At 41.4% G+C, this 12,735-nt stretch overlaps 1 long non-coding RNA gene across 1 annotated transcript; it reads right to left on the bottom strand.

Annotated features, from left to right (window-relative positions):
• Positions 1 to 635: 635 nt before the first annotated feature.
• On the bottom strand, positions 636 to 8,557 carry LOC135451526 (uncharacterized). Its single transcript, XR_010441353.1, has 3 exons — positions 8,434 to 8,557; positions 932 to 1,024; positions 636 to 826 (listed from the first exon to the last, which is right to left on the bottom strand). It is a non-coding gene; the product is annotated as an uncharacterized LOC135451526 (long non-coding RNA).
• Between the last annotated feature and the right edge of the window lie 4,178 nt (positions 8,558 to 12,735).

Genomic DNA, 12,735 nt, shown 5'->3' with positions numbered 1-12,735 from the left:
GCCAGTCATGCTTTAAAATATTCTGCATTTTCTAAAAACCTTAAGGCAAGCACAAAAGTTGGGAAAACATTACAAGTAGGGAATATGCTGAAACCCCTGCTTGTGATGTGCTATTTTTGTGTTTGTTTCCTCATGTTCATACCCAACTGTTCCCTCCTGCCTCACCTCCTCTCACACTGACAAGGACCCAGCAGGAGGCTGCACTCTGCCCTGATACATCAAAGGCTGGTGATCGAGGCAGTGCTGGACCAGATCCGTGCTGGACCCTGCTGCCTGACCCCTCAGGATTCCAAACTCCTCCTGCCAACACAAAAGGCAGCTCTGGAGTTTCCAGCAGCACCCAGCAAACACCTCAGCACGAAGGGCAAATGGATCTCTGTGATCACCACCCGAAATTCTGCGGGTTCAGTTCTGGAGCAGAAGCTAAAGCTGAGCCAATGTCCATCCTGTGCAGTGCCACGGCAGGGCACAGCTGTGGGACATGAGGAACACCAGCATGAGGCCTGAGAAGGGCACACAGCACTAATTTAAATGCCATTGTCACTGTGCCAGCCTATCAGTGTTTCAATATGAAGAGGACCCACATCTCAAACATGCTGCTCATCTCCACTGACTTGGGAGGAGTTAGTGCCTTGGTGAGGCCCTGGCACAGGCTGCACATCCATCTCTGGAAGTGTCCAAGGCCAGGTGGGACAGGGCTTAGAGCAAGCTGGGCTAGTGGGAGGTGTCCCTGCCCATGGCAGGGGGTGGGATGAGATGATCCTTAAGGTCCCTTCTAGCACAAGCCATTCTATGGTTCTATCATTCGATGAATTTGGACATCCACCTGCCAAAAAAATTAGTTCATTATGTGCCAAAATAGGAGTTAAGGCTTAAATTGAAGCTAACTCAAGCCCCTCAGCTTTGATCACTTTGATTAGGGTGCACTAACCTGAAAACTCTTGGTGCACATGCAGAGTTGGATCTGTGACACTGTGCTGGGCTCTGGTGAGGTCTAAAGGATGCTGCTCTGCTTTCATCCACCCTATAGGAGGAACAAACACGGCTTTACTCTGAGGTGTTATTCCTCAGGTAAACAAAATGTTCCTCAAGCAGCAGAACCCATAAATCTGGTTCCCTACAGATTTGGGTCTTTTCTCCTCTGAGCCCACACTCCCTGTCAGCAGCACCTCTGTTCCCCTCTCCTTCCCCTCACTCCCCCTTTGCCCCAGGGCTGAACTCTGCAGGTGAGAAGCAATCTCTGCAGAAGCCAAGCTGGAGGCAAACACGCTTCCCAGCAAACAAAAAAGCTCCACAGGACAAGTGTGCAGTGCTGGAGTGCAGCCTGCCTGTTCCCTGGGGGCTAATCTGTGTCTCTCCTTCTCCATCTGATCACAATCTTTTTGCAAAGATAAGATACTGGGAACATAATTTACTTTCTATTCCAAATTTCCTAGCTGGTAACTGGAGAGAAAAAGGACCCAACAATCACATATCTATTGTTTCTTTTAGAAAGCAGGTGAAAAATAAATTTGAGACACTATTTTTCACTAATGTAGCTAAAATAAAATAGCAGATCTCTATTATGGGAGCAAAAATATGTGCTGCAGTTAAGGTTGCTTTGTTGTTTCCATTATGGACTCTGTTTCCGGAGCTGCCATCACTTCTTCACTAAAATTTTGCTGCCTATTGGGTTTTCTGCAGTCAGAAATAAGGGAAGCAATAGTCCCCATGCTACTTTGCAGAGTAAGGAATGAGACAGGAGCCTAAAACATTTCTGGCTGGCCATTTCTGGCAATTTCTTCTTCACTTATCCCACTTATAGGACCCCATCTCACCCCTGCAGCTACTGCAGCCCTAATAGTATCTTAGACTTTGACATTTCCTCTCTGCTTTCAAAAGCCAACTCTACACACTTTCAGATAGAAAATATTACCAGTTATTTAGCTCCACACACAAAACCCATTCCTTCCAAAATGCTCTCTCACAAATCCAGCAGTTACTCCTACTCAATCCAGTTTCTACTCAACTCAGCATATTTCCAATTTCTCTTCTGTAAGTTTCACTTCCCGCTCCCATTCCACCAAGCACAATGAGACGTGCGCAGTGCTCCCCTCCATACCCTGCCAGCCTAGGTGACAGATTCTCATATCCCTGAGGAAAACTCATCCCTTCCCACCTGCAGTCCTTATCTCTGCACCCTGGCCCAGGGGCACAACTGTAAGAGAACACAACCATGAACATCATCCGTGAACATTTCCTTATGCATCCCCAACAGCTGCCTGCAAGGGATGGAATCCTCCAAGGAGCAGCCCTGACATGCCTGTGCTGTGTTACCTGGTGTGTCAGCTGGCTGTTGAGGGACATTTCTCCTGCCTGCTCCCTCAGCAGCAGCCTGCAGCCATGCAGGCTTTAGTGCACAGCATGCACATCAGCACACGGAGCTGTGCTGCCCCCCTGGGCTATGGTCAATGAATGAAGCGTGCCTCAAGTGCACTGGGACTGAGCCTGTCCAAATTGCTGGTTCTGAGCATGCCAGCCTGAGCTTCAGCCTCTTGTGCTTAATGTTATACAAGGGACTACTTGTAGAAATAGAATGGAGATTGCCTCTTAATTTTGACTTACTTTCCTTTTGGGTACAACACTGCCGTTTGAGAATACTGGTGTGGTTTTCTCCTTCATTTCCCTACACTTAACTCACAACATTGCAACTAAAATTTCACCAGTTTAAAATGCTTTTCACGCATTGGGCTTTATTTTCCTTTTTGATCTTTGTTTAAGAAGAGTTTTTTGATGAAATTCAACCTGTGAGCAGGAAGATGTACAGAGGATGGGCAGAGATTTAAAAGCTCCAAGGCTGGAGTTTTATTTATGCTAAATATTGCTGACTCCATTTGGTCTTTTAGCCAACTCTGATCTAGTTTAGTTCACTCTTCCTAGGCCTCCTGCCAAAGCAGAGCTTGCTTTTGTTTAGTATGCTTAGTGTATTTTTATTATCACGTCAGTGCTGTATCCTTTGCCCTACTGGGGAGCTTTATTGCAGTTCCAGTTTATTATTTCCTATGATCTGCTCAAAGTGGAATGCAGCTTTTTAGGGTTTTTTTGCTTAACCATCTAGAGTAGCAAAATGAAAGAACAATTTGCAATTTCACTGCTCCATAACACTTCCTACAGCAGGTGAATAACTGGATTCAGGTTCAAAACAACTGTGCATTTGAGAATTTATTGACAAATGCTTTGGTGGACTAGCAAAGAGATTTTTTGGCTACAAGCCTACATTAGGAGTTGACTCAAACACTAAAGCCCCAATTCTCTTTGCTGTAAACCAAAAACAACAAAAGTAAAAGCAGCAGATCAGCATGGAAAATGACACATGAATCAAGATCTATTTTCATCACAGTAAAATGAGAATAAACCTATCTGCCCCATTTTATCTCTGTCCAAATGAACAGAGTTAAAATTTAACCAATTTTTTAAAAGCATATAAATCTTCTAGACAGCATCCTCTCCATTTCTCTTTTCCTTCCCCAAACAGCAATTCTAAATAGCATTGCCAGGTAGATACATTGAATAAGAGACACAATTACCTTCTTTTCAGAGCTATTCCCTGTATGCAAGCACCCCAGACAGCTTTGGACTAAAATTATGAACCAGTATTGATGAAACAATTACTTCAGCTTTTATGTTCACACTCAAGGATGTATCAAAACAAGCTCTAATGGTCAGATTTCAAAAGAAGTTGGTATGAGAGCTCCAGCTGGGAACAATGACAGCAGCTAAGCCTGCAGCCCTTTCAGAAGTGCAGCCTGATGGGATCCAGAATTGTGAATCATTCAGAATAGGATATTTTCTTCTTTTGCCTTCTTTAAAGCTACATAACCCTGTGTTTACTTGCTGCTTTACAGCTTCCTCTACCAACAGCCCTGTAATCATTAGATGAATTACCCAAGCATGGCAATTACTATAGAACAGATGCTCATAAAAGACCAAAAAAAAAAAAATCTCCCCCCAAAAAAACAAACAAAAAACCTAACCTTCTCATTCCTACAATAATATAATACACTTTCTTTGTATATCTGATATTTTTGTTAATACTGCTAGAAAAAGAAATGTGCACTTGCAGTAATTCTTTTACTTAAAAAAAAAAGAAACTTTTTAAAAGGACATAGAAATCTATTTCTCCCATGATTAATACCTAGTACAGAAGAGATCAAACTACTTTGAAATATCCAGATTATAAATAAAGAAAATATCAAGTGCAAAAATTCTTAAAGTGTTTGATTTAGGAGTTTATGGCCCCATTTTAATACACCTTCAGCTGGATGCCAATGGGCCTGATGAGCAATAGGAACCTACATCCTGCTGTTCCTCCATGGGAGTTGGACCTTCACTGTTGTTAATTTTTTGCAATTTAAATTTTCACGCCAACTCCAGTTCACAATAATCATTGCTGATGAGAAAGCTTTGTTTCATTTCCTTTGAAGATGACAATGACAATAGTACTTGCATCTATAAAAAGGTTATTCTGGAACATTTGCCAACAAAAACAAGCACCTCCACAGTCATTTCCATTCCCTGCATCTCCTTTTGGTTGTTTTTGGGAAATGTTCCCACTTCCTGTTCCTGAAATGTTTTCTTCAAAGCATGTGGTGCTTAAAAACCAGGGGACTTTGTGTTTTTTCCCTGTTCTGCATGATCCATGTAAAGCAGCAATCACCAAAAGCAAAGAAATTAACCCCCCTCTTTTTTACTTCTTTTTCCATCTGCTCTCAATGGGTACACCATTTTAGAAAATAAATTGGTGATATTAGCTGTTAAATCTTGCTGAAATTATTTCTGTGGCATGTAATCCACAGTCAGTGCTTTTAGAGTTTATGTCCTTGAATGAGCAAAATACTCACTGAAGCTCATGGGGGTTTACCCCAAAACATTACCAGGATCTGGCTGCAAGTGGCTTCCAACCATTGTGTAATTTTGTTTCATTTTCACTTTTTGCAAAGTACTTTTGAAGAGTCACTTTAACAAGGAATTTCATTGTCTAATGGGGCATGACTGTTCATGATAGGATTTCATTTTAAATTCAGTTCATTATGGTGTCATTATGGAAGATATGACTTGTCTTATTGCATCTTATCATTTACCACGATTTTTATGTCCATTATTAGTTTGGATTTCCAAAGTAAGATATTCACTCAGCACCTGATTAAATGCACAGTGGAAGTCAAAGTGGAAGATAAATTACCTTATGGCAAAAAAAGCAATGATCTGAATCTCAACAAATCTGGTCCTTTTCCAGCTCAGCCCTGTTCTTACTCTGGGCATGTTGTTTTACTCTTTGTGGTAAAGCTCCTCACCAAATGCAAACACAAATACTGCACCAACCCCACCTGTCAGCCAACCACTGGAGACTGAAAACTCTCAAGGAAAAATCCCCTCAATTCTGCCCACGTGCCATGGGCAGTGTGGATTGTGCAGCCTTGCTGAGCCCCTTGATGCTGTGCAAAGGCAAGAAATGTCAGCTGCAATGACCAGGTGTGTGCTCCTCTACAGCCTCATTGTGTTTACTCTTCACCTGCTCTTTGCACTTAAGCACTACTTCTTCACTTTTATCAGAACAGCTGAAATTTTAGCCTAATAAAATGCCTTTTCTTCCTCTGTCAGGCATCATTTTAGCCTCTGACCACCTTTTCCTACTGAAAGTACAACAGCACCAAGGTCAACTGCACCATTTCCAGCAAGCAAATCTCCTTTAAAACAACTGGCTGCTGTCACAGTGTCAGGGCAGCCAATGGTGTTTCAAAAATACATTGAGTCTCAAGAGACCTTATGGAGAAATTAAACTTTTTCTGTTGCACTGTATTTAGAACAGAGCCACACACAGCTAGATGCTGTTTACTTAGATTTACAGCTGTGCTCAAGCCACACACAAAAAAAGAACAAATAACATGAATGAACAATTCATGAAAGAATTTTCACAAATCTTTAAGTATCATTTTGACAGGGATGCTCTCTTAAAGCTGACCAATGTTTATTTCATTGTGGCTGGAAATGAAGCTCAAAGCTCATTCACTTGTTTTTGTTTAAGCTCTCCATTAAAGGCTTTATGATCTTTCTTTTAACAGCACAGTCACAGCAGCCCCTGCCCTTCTCCCACTGGCCCTGCACGAACTCTTCAAGGTAAAGGCGGGCAGACAACATCCTGATAAAAAGTGAATTCATCCCCAAATGGTTATTCAATACTGTCAGCTAAACCTAAAATTGTGCCAAAAGGAAAAAAAAAAATCATTAAGAAAAGAGTGGGTTTTTTTTCAGAATGCTTAAAAATCAGATTTTTCAGCTTTTCATTTTCAACTGGCATTTTCTTTATTCAATGCCTTCTTTTTGCCTATGTTTGGATAAAGCCAAACCAATTCTCATGAAATTGAAGTATTTCAATTTGTGTTGAACAACCAGCTTCTGCTTAACAAAAGTAAAGTTTTTCCAAGTCTGATCACTGCCTCTCCATCCATTGCAAAGCTGAATACCATCAGTAACAGCCATCTTGCTTGGATTGCAATTCAGATTTTCCCCCTTCAGTTTACATTTTTGGCCAAAACACTGAAAATGCCTCACATTTGCCAAGCTCTATTCAAACACAAAGGATTGTGGCTGAGTGCTGAAAACTCTTTAGAGCTCTGGGAGATGAGAAGTGCTCCAGTACCTTTGCTTTTGTTTGCACAAGCTGTAATAGAGTTGGTAGACTCCACATTTCAGTACCACATATTTGGGACACTCAAGGGATGTTCTCCAGGCAGTTTCTTAAGCTTGTTGTAGCTTTTATGGTGTGGAAGCTTTTATTTAAAATCAGCTTTCATGTATTATGATCCAAGTATCAGAACTAGACAAGATGGAGATTTGTTCAGTGCTGAACTCTTTCAAAGATCCAATCCACATTTCTGAGATGAGAAGCTGAAGCAGCAGAAATATTCTGTGTATTAGCAGCTTCAAATTCCATCTTGCAGAAGTGGCAGATCACATCAGTATGCACTTTTAGATCTATTACAGCAATATCAGCAGTCCTTGATTTCTCAAAAATGGTGTTATTTGTGAAGGTAGAGCAAGCTGTCACCATCTGACAGGTTTAGATTATTTCACTGGGGACAACCACTGCAAGGCACAGACAGCAATTGATTCATTTCTCATCACATGAGCTCAGCACCTACTGCAGAGCCAAGCTGGGTTAATGCAAAATCAAAAGTTACCACCTTTGTGCAATCTTTATTCACTAGCCATAAATGCAGAGTAAACCCCATTTAGTGTTAGAGTTTGCATCTGAAGTGCCTTAATGCTTTACTGCTAATTAAAAAAAGAAAATCATTGAGCTTTAAAATCTAACAAATCCTGTGCTCCTTTATTCCAAAACAATCCTACAAGTTGCAAAGATGCCACATGCTGAGCTGCTCATCAGGTGGAGAATCAGTGGTTCAAGGGCAAGCACAAGCAAATACTGAATGCTGTTTTGCCCCTCAATGATTAATTACCCCTTGTGCCTTTCCATTCCCATGTGGGAGAACGATGCTCTGGGATTTTGTCTCCTAATAAAGATTTTTGAATTCCAGCACTACTCACTTCTTGCAATAGTTATTTTCACCCACACTTTGCTGCATTTAGATATTGCTAAATCATCAGAGAAAAAAAAATCTATAAAACAATCAATAATGGCAAATATATGTGCACACGTTCCACTCCTGTGCATGTGCACAGCCCAGTGCATACCTGGTTTACTAGACTTGCCCAGAACATCTATTATCATTTAAATCATGGGACATGGCTAAGTCACATCCAGGATTCTGCAAATTCAAAACTACTGGATTCCAGCCTCTTAAAACAACCTTTGAGAAACATAGCCTGAAGATTTCCCTTAAGTGATTTTTCTATTGTTTAGAAAAGGGTGGTTTTTCAATTGCTGTGTTTGTCTCCTTCCCCATCTGCAATGAAGTTTAATCGTTGCTGCACGTCTGTAACTTGTGTCTCCCTATGGCTTTGGGGTCTGCTTTTCATTTTTAGTTTGACTGGTGACAGACAGCACAAAGGAAAGAACAGGAAATCTCTGGGGAAACAGAAATAGGTCTATCTGGAACAATTTACATTGATTAATTTCATAAAGAAAATTAGCAGACTGATACTGCTAAAGGTGCTTTTACCCCAGTATATGATACAATGAACAAATGTGATTTCCTTCATACCATGAGGACAGAAATTCAGAAATATTTACAAATCCCATAAATTCAAAACCCAAAGCATTTGAAAACAAATAATGAAAAACCCATACTTCTTTAAAAACAACCCCTCAGATTAATAATTTCAAAGTTTAAGTAAATCTTACATAACTTTTTGCCCACATGGAAAACCTGCATTGTGTCTAACTGCTGGACACAATTGAGTGAGAAGGAGAACATCAGAAGGAAAAATTACCATCTCAGAGCTCAGCCCTGAAGTGCCACCCCTGAGAATGGAAATCTGCTCCTCCTCTGACCCAGAACTTATTCACAATATTTGGCAAGTACTCCTCTCACATGGGAACACTCCTGGATTCCTGCTGCCTGGGCTTGGGCACTTGCAGTTGGATTGGCAGGACTTGCTGAATGTCATCAGCTGCAGCTGAGAACAATTATAGCTGTGCTTTAAATGCTAAGATGTCTTTTTTTAAAAAAAGAAGAAAAAGAAGAAAAAACTCATTACATTTTGGTGTAGAAACCCCAGACTGGGTGACATTTCCTGCAAGTCGAGAATTTTTGGCTTGACCTTTCTGGGCTCCCATTTCCCTGGTGTAAAGCAGGAATGTCACCTGCTACTCTGGAAAGTGTTAGGGGAAGGTGAGTTCATCCATAATTACAAGAGCTTTAGAAAACATATTGAAAGCCCTAGAGAAATGCAATGAGTAAGTGAAGCTATATTCAATGCAGCACTTGGATAGTTATTAAAAAGCAGTTTTCAAGGCCACACACAGTTTATGTGAGGAGTGGAAAAAATACTGTGTAAATCCCCCTAAGATGATAGGAGAGCAAGTGAAGAAGGCAGGCAGTTATAATTTATCAGTGACCAGAGAGAGCACAAGAAAGAAGTTGACCTGAAGGTTCACGTCTGTCCTTAATGCCAGGCTTTCTCATCTGGGTGTTGGACTTCTCATAATATATTCTTTAAAATGTTTGGCTTTGGGTTTGTTTTTTTTGCTTTTAGTATTAAAAGGCTATTTCAGTCAAGCTGACTGAAACAGAACAACTTGAGAGTAAAAATACAACATTATGTATGTCAGGGAAATGCAGTGAAGATGATTTATCACTAATTACTGTGGAGATGATGTGTCTGAAATTGAGGTCTCTCCATCAGGGAAAAAATGCTTGTGTCATTAGAAGCAATAAACAGAGGACCAAATTCATCAGCAGCCAGTTGGAGGCACTTCCAACAGCACACAGGAGTTTTAAACTTTGATGTCAACAGTTCAACTTATGATGTTTGGTCAGAAAAGTTTTAGACCAACGTCAGGAATTATTTCACTGAGGATTAATGGAACTCTGCAGCTGATTCTTGGTTACATTAGCAGGCCAGGAAGGTGACAGTGAAATACTGGATGTGCCCCACTCCTTCCTGCCTTTCACCCAAGTGAACACTCCGCACATCACAGTGAGATACGGCTTCCTCTGCAGGTCAGACTGCTTGCAGCCCAAGTACATTTTCAATTTCTGTGCTGAATAACAATTAAAGCAGTGACTTTCAGCCACACCAATGGCAAGAACATATGCTAAAGCAGTAATTGGTGCTCTTCTTGCTTGCATGCTTTTAACATGTTATTTCTCCCAGCAAAAATTTACTGAAGATGTGCTCCAGCATGTTGGTAACACCCAGTCATAAAGATCTTAGGGTGATCTCTCCTGATTTCCCACCTAATGTTATTGATTGGCATCAGATATTGCCTTTTCTTTTAGTAGGACCATCTGGAAAAGAATTACAAACCCCACCAAACACAAAATACAACAGGAATATGGCTGCATTTCTACTATGCCAGGGTGGTGCTGCCCTGTCCCAGCAATGGCTGCACTTTTTCACTTCACGTCTGTCTCTCTCTGAAGCCAATGGAGCCCAACCTGAACACAAGTGTGCCTCTGCATGCTGAGCACTATGTGAGGGAAAAGCAACCGTTCTCTTACCATGTCCCAGGAGATCAAAATCTTCTCCCAGCCTTCAGAAATGGAGTTGCAAGTGGGGCAGTGAGGATAAAAAACTGAGGGCATTGGGAAGACAAAAGTGGGTATGAAGAAAGCAAAAACCATGGATCAAGTACAGGTAAAACCCAAGATCAGTTGCTTTGCAGCCTAGATACATTTAATCTTCCCATCACAAGATAACATTAAATGCAGAATTGCATTGCACCTCATTTGTAGGCCTGCTCTTCCTAATGCAAAAGCACTTCAAAAACAACTCATACACCATGAAAGGCTGAAACTTGATGGCTTCTTGCCAAGAAAAAGGTAGCTAAATATCACGATTTATTATTTTGGAGGAGTAGCTTTTGCCTGCCACGCTCATCACATTAAATAATGTTCAGCATTGTTAATTCCAGTGAGTGTTTTCTCAGCACATGGGACCGTTACATAATATCTGAGTAGGGATGGCAGCAATGGGACTTGATTATTTCAGGAGCTGCACTGACTTACATCACTGCCTTGTTTTCAAACCAGCGGTTTGACTGAAGCTCCTCCTGACTGGACACAGGAGATTTCCTTCCCACCAGTCCACCTGGCCAATGCAAACTGGTGGGCACAGCTGGAGGTTAAAGGCTAAACCCAAATTCTGCCTTGCTCCCCCAGCACCATGGACTCTGTGCCCTGTGCAGGCCACCCCAAGGCTCCTCTGCCCAGTGGGAGAAGCAGCACAAAGCAGGATGGTTCCTACACCCACACTGTGCAGGGCAGCTCTCACACTCTCTCTCACAGGATGCATTCCTAAACACTTTCTTCTGCCAAAACTCTCATTTAAACCTTTTTTTTTTTCCCCAGGAAAGTAGATTAGCACAGATAAGCACAAACTATCCTTCCAAGCTGTCTATTAGGTTATATTCTTCTTTCGGTGAGGAACAAACACATGAGCAGTCTTGTGTGTTAAGGTGCTTGGTTTTGTCTCCTGGCTACTTCCTCCAGTGAAGCACAGATTCTGCTGGGCTTTCCAGCTCCACTTCAGCTGGGAAGTCAAGCTGCTTGACCATGAACTGCAGAAAGTTTCAGCTGTTGACCATACCCTATTGATCAAATCTCTTTGGCAAAGACAACACAGCAGGTCTGTGTGTGTTGTACTTTCTTCTAAATCAATTCCTGTTCTTATCCTGGGGTCCAAGAACCCATTTTTTCCCATTATTGAGGCAGGGCAATAGGTGCTCCCAGACACCTGTCATGCAATAGATCTTAGGATATCATCCACTCCATCCATTCATTCTTCCAATGATCAAGGATGCCTAGTGTTCAAACCACAAGATATTGATTTCTCCCCTCTGATCCCATTACATTCTGGTTCAAAACTGGGTCTTGGTTCCTCAGTTACTGATTCTATCAATTAGGGTTTTTTTAGTGAATATTTTCTCACTCTAAAATTTGTGCTGAGCTTTGGTCAAAGTTCCAGAGTGTTGGGATTTTATTACATCTGGAAAAACATTAGGCCATTCTGGAGGATTCTTTTCTTTGTGCCATGAAATAATTTGCACCAGGAATTTGAAGACATTCAAGACTGGAAACAGACCGCAGTACATGAAGAGTCTGGCCAAAGCAGTTGGCCTGTAAATATGAAGTCCCACTTCTCCTTCTCCAAAAAGCACACAAAGTGGTCTGTAGCATTTTACTTCAGCTGAATGTCCTTTGCATCCCCTGCTCTGACAACTATTTTAAGAGGAGCCTTGATGTGACAGTATCAGATTTTCTGTGTCACACCTCCCATACCCACATTTCAATACCATGTTCCATGGGACAGCAGCAGCAAACAAATTTAAGCAGCTTTTTCCACAGAGCTCTGTGGGCCCACACAGGCACAAAGAGGGATGACATCTAATTCATTCCCACTATTGTGTGTGATGAGAAACAAAGCTCAAGGGGACTCAAATGGGAATTGAACACTTTAATTGGGATCTGTACCTCTCCAAAAACCTGAAGGCTCTTAATATAAAAATGGCTCTGACAGCAGAGCCATATTGTTATTATATTCAGTGTTAAAATCTGACTGCTACTGGCACATTATGGCATATTTAAATTCACTATGCTCAGAAACCTCTTCCTTTCTCATCTGTCTCACTTTTTCACTGAAATGCACTCCTTTCCATTGCCAAAATGCTTGTGGAGTACATTCTTCTAAACAACAGGATGGGGAGACTTCCAAACAGTGTCTAATACCAAGGGTCTTCCTGCAATAATTAACTTGTTCTCATTTGCAAGGTATATCTATTTCTGATCCATCCTGAAGTCCTCACAAGTAATTAAGTCTGACTTTTTAAATGACATCTTTTATCACAGAAAACTTTGTACCTGGTACACTTGGTGTTCCCTTCACAATAAAAAGGAACATGATTGAAAAGCTGACAATCATTTTCCATTGCAACACTTCTGGGTCACAGCCAAAATGTCTGCATACAGAAATAAGCCTCCAGTGCCCACCTCCCCTTCTCTGACTTAGATTTAATTTTCCTTCTTCCTTCTAGGTTCGGGCATTAACTTCTCACAACACTCTCCAGTGTAC

The sequence above is a fragment of the Zonotrichia leucophrys genome, chromosome 9 (genome assembly GCF_028769735.1).
Source record: "Zonotrichia leucophrys gambelii isolate GWCS_2022_RI chromosome 9, RI_Zleu_2.0, whole genome shotgun sequence".
In the NCBI taxonomy this organism is placed as follows: Eukaryota; Metazoa; Chordata; class Aves; order Passeriformes; family Passerellidae; genus Zonotrichia; species Zonotrichia leucophrys.
This window is presented reverse-complemented; position numbering and strand designations above follow the sequence as displayed.